Below are 5,300 nucleotides of genomic sequence, written 5' to 3'. Positions count from 1 at the left end.
CATTGTTATTTAAAAGATATATAAAAGTATATATCTAAGGAAATTGGTTCGGTTGGATTGGGTTTGAAAACAATTATAAATATGAAATTAGAGTAAATAAAATTTTAAAAAAGGACTAATAAAAAGTTAATAAAATTGAACATAATTTTATAAATTAACATAAATTCAACTGAAAAATCGAAAAAGAATTGATAATTTTTAAAGGGAAGATATCCTCTTATTACTCTTCCAATGAGCACCCAATTACGCCTCCTTGTATGCTCCTGGATCTTATTTTTCGCAAAACATAGTATTTTATTGTCTTGAACATTTATCTCTATAAATATTGCAAATAAANTCTTGAACATTTATCTCTATAAATATTGCAAATACAATAATATTGCACCAAAGAAAATATTTTTAAAATCTTATGCATAAAAGTTAATTACGTAAATTTTTGTAGTACTACAATTTCAGTGTAAAAATTGAAAATAATTTATATATTTCAATGTATTTTGTTAAAAACTTTTATCATCCTAATTGAATCAAGAAATCTTATTTAACTACAAGACAATTGGCTAACTTTGCCTCACGTAATATCTTTAAAGATACAAGTGTTAAAAACAATTTTTTTTTTTTATCTTTATGGGATCTTTGATGAGCCGTTTCACAAGAAAAATTAAATTTCTATCACCACATCCCTTATACTTAGAACTTGTATTAACTTCAAATTATCAAATGACAACCCCGTATATTTTTTATATATTTTCGTTCGTTATAAAAAAAAAGTGCTTAGCAAAAAAAATTAAAAATTATGAATTTTAAACAAGGCTACTTTAAAATATACGATATTTGAAGAAAAAATGCAATAGTTTTTCTAAACGGTATATTATTTTATGTAGTGATATCAATTACCGATTTACTTTGACAAAGCAGGTAGTCTATTACTTAGANTACTTTGACAAAGCAGGTAGTCTATAACTTAAAACTGGTAGCGCTTATCGATTTACGACCTATAACGTTAAAGTCTGTTATGATTTTTACTTAATAAACTCCTAACTTTAGAGTCGTGGAGCGCTTAATATTAAATAAAATAAAATATATTTTATTTATTACACTAAATCTAATGGTGCAATAAAAATAGGGTTGCCATTTAAAATATGAAGTTGATACAAGTTTTTAGCACAAGGAATGATGATAGAAACTTACATTTTCTTGTGATACATCTCATCAAAGATCCATAATGATTAAAAAAAAAAACATTGTTTATATATAGGCCAATCACCCTATATATCTGTTTTGCTGATGGAGGAATTTAATACAAAATTTACTAAAAATGAAAATCAAAAACACTCAATTATTTAGANAAAAATTAAAATCAAAAACACTTAATTATTTATAATTTAATTATTATTATACTCTCAAATATTGTTCATAAATTAACAATGTATTTATTGTAAAGGTCGTTCGAGAGTACAGAAATAATTATCATATTTTACCGCAATAAATTTAAGTTTTAACATCAGATTTTAACAAAATGCATTAAAATATACATAANATTTTACCGCAATCAATTTAAGTTTTAACATCAGATTTTAACAAAATACATCATATTTTTACAATTTTTACAATGAAAGTGTAGTACTACAAAAATTTACGTAATTAACTTTTTTTTTATACATAAACATTATTGTTTAATAAAATCAATACTTCAGAACTCAATTTTTTTTTCTTTTATATTTTTATATTTAAACTAATAAAAATAATAAGAGGATCATATGAAATGAAAAGGATATGTATGAAGTCTGTGTTGGTATCTTATCTCAAAGTTTTACGGGTATTGTAGCGTCTAAATGTGATATCTATATTTCACACTTCATCAAATAAACTACCAATTGGAAAATGAGCAAGTTCAACTTTTTAACTATCCTATGGAAACTTGGAAGACATAGTATCCGTGGTGTAGAAACCAATTCTATACAAAGGATAAAATTTTAAATACACCATAAAAGTATCTTTTGCATAATTCTCATATTTTTCTTGATTTACATCATTACACGCCTATTGTACTTAAAATCCCTTTAAAACATTTAAGGAGTTTTTTATTTAATCCAGTTATTTCAGAAACCACCGCTGGAAAATCAACGTCAATTTAATTTGACGCATAATTCGGAGAATTACACAGTACAGTCGTTCTACTCTGAAACATATTTAGAACTTAATTATATATAAAATATATAAATACTACTCGCCAGTAAAATAATCAACCTTTAGGGCCGATCTNAGATATCATCTATACTTGTCCCATCTATGCCTCGTCCACACTGTGCCTCGACCCCACTGTGCTACCGTTTTTTTTTATTTAATCCAGTTATTTCAGAAACCACCGCTGGAAAACCAACGTCAATTTAATTTGACGCAAANCCACCGCTGGAAAATCAACGTCAATTTAATTTGACGCATAATTCGGAGAATTACACAGTACGGTCGTTCTACTCTGAAACATATTTAGAACTTAATTATATATAAAATATATAAATACTACTCGCCAGTAAAATAATCAACCTTTAGGGCCGATCTATATTAATCTGTTTACAATAATTGTCCACCTGCATAACAAACAACATCTATTCAATAAAAAAAAATTGTATATAACCTAAACGTAGTAAACGTTATTCTTTATCGCTCTTCCCGGAAATTCTTCTATGCACTAGTTTATTTTTAACATAACATACACCCTCTTAGATAGCTAATATTAAGCATTCCCATTATTGATAAGTACAGTTTTATTTCATAAAGCCGGTTTCACGCTATGCGTTTTAGACCCTGCGTCGGAAACACTGGCGACACTAGTCTAAATTGATACTGTGTATTTCTATAATCGCTTACACACTGCAATAAAGAATCGCGTTTCCGATGATGGCCGACGCTCATGTTTGATTTTTGCTGTCTGGACGTTAAAATAGAACAATTGGTTCATTCAAATACTTAGNACGCTAAAATAGAACAATTGGTTTATTCAAATACTTAGGTTTTGACAGCGTTTTCATCGCGCGTCGAGTATCATTTTTGTTTTATCATTTTTTGATCTTCTAAGTATCCTTGTACTCCTAAGTATTTTTGAAAATTAAAAAATTATTTGGTATGTTTAATATCAAAATATTTATAATTGTTGTCAAAAAATAGATTATTTGGAATTCAATTAATTTTTTAATTACTCTTTATATTTACATTGAAAACAGTTCTGTCACGAAGGGTTCATTTATAATTAATACTACTGTATAAGACTGAATTGCAGAGTAGGCTGAGGTACACGGCTGGATTTATGACTAGGCTAACTAGGCTATAGCCTAGGGGTGCCACAACTTGAAGAGACGCTGCGGCCGGCAAAACTTTGATTTTTTTTTAGATATCATTCCTTTCTGTGNAACTTTGATTTTTTTTTTGATATCATTCCTTTCTGCGAATTAAATTTTCAATCTACTAGAATTAATGTAGTTTTTTTAGTAAATTAGTTACTCGGTATTGTAAAATTATAAAAATAGCACGGAATATATTCTACAATATATATATATATAATGTGATTGGGCAGGGTAGCTACGGCACGATGGTATATAATATATACTNGTGATTGGGCAGGGTAGCTACGGCACGACGGTATATATTATCAAAAATAATAATCGGCGACGGCGGTCGTGTAAATTGTATCGAGCAACCAAATCAAGGAAACACCAAACGTATTATTAATTAATTTTTCTTATTTTTTATAACTGTGCAAATTTTTGTTGTTTACATTAATAAGTTGACAATTATATATACTGAATTAACCGTTTATTAACAGAGTAAAAATANTTAATAAGTTGACAATTAAATATACTGAATTAACCGTTTATTAACAGAGTACAAAATAATTATTATTTTTTATTATTGTACATTAATTATAATTTATGCAGGACTGATTTTTTTTTCATTATAATTTAAACTACAAAATTTCAATACATAATTTTTTTACGTTGACTTTTAAATATTTTTAAAGTAACTATACATTATACATTTGGAAATACAAATTTTTAAGTAAATTGGGAGGGGGTACCATTCTATCTGTGTCCTAAGAAGTGGGCGTCTGTTCCTTATTAGCCTAGGGACACTTTTTGGATAAATCCGGCCTTGCTGAGGTACTATTATTAACAGCGTAATCCAAATTAAAATCGATGGGGATACATAGTTATATTAACTAGTCAAGATATTTTCTATACATTTTCTGAAAGCTTATAAAAAACTCTATAATATAATATCAAATGCTAAGTTGTTAAATGCAGTGGTCGTTCACAATTATTCGAGTTGGTACGGCGGTGTATACGATAGTAATTGTATATATACTCCCACCGGCTGACAGATCTTTGTTGTGTGTATGATTGGTAAATGCGTGTAATATATGCTTTTTGTTATTATGTGTCTACATCTATCGGTTAGAAAAAACGTTATACTCTATTAAATATTGGTAACCGAAGGGTAACCAATATTTGTTAGTGATAAGAAGTTGGTGGACCACGAATTGGTAGCTTCACATTCGTAAATTTCCCATGTAACAATATCCTTTTTTATAATCGTGATTATTTTAAAGTTGAAGAATTTATATTAATTCAACATGCTAAGGATGTGCAAGAATTTGCTAAAACAATATTATGTTCCGAATGTAATATTCGCTGTACATACCTTATGATTGATGTTAACTATTTTGAAAATCTTACCACATATAAAATTAATTTACAACAAATTAAAAATACAAGAGTAAATAATATTGATATAAGATCTTTAGTTCAACATTTTTAGTTATGAAAAAAATAATAAAATATCGAAATATGTTTTGTATGTATTTAAATAGAATTTTTACTCTGTTAAATAAAAAATTTTTTTTAGTAAAATGGATGTTGTAAAAAAACTTAAATCACAAGCTAAAAATGAATATGNTAGTAAAATGGATGTTGTAAAAAAACTTAAGTCACAAGCTAAAAATGAATATGTCTCTATGTCATCATTACAATTGGATCGTCCATATCCAGTAACACAGCTGAGAGCTGTTGAAACCAGATATGGACACACCATAATTGCACGATTGGAAAATGGTTGCCAGTTATTTCTACCAAAATCTATTTTCTTTCCGATGAAGAAATAGAGCAGTAAAAAAAAATTATGTTTAATATATCATGGAAAACGTGGTAAAGCATATAACTTTTCTGTTATATAATTCAAAAAATAATATAACGTTCATAATTTTTTTACAAACAATTAACAATAATTTACGAAAAACTTATAATTTA

Source organism: Daktulosphaira vitifoliae, unplaced genomic scaffold (genome assembly GCF_025091365.1).
Source record: "Daktulosphaira vitifoliae isolate Bord-2020 unplaced genomic scaffold, ASM2509136v1 Scaffold_4, whole genome shotgun sequence".
NCBI lineage: Eukaryota > Metazoa > Arthropoda > Insecta > Hemiptera > Phylloxeridae > Daktulosphaira > Daktulosphaira vitifoliae.
This window is presented reverse-complemented; position numbering follows the sequence as displayed.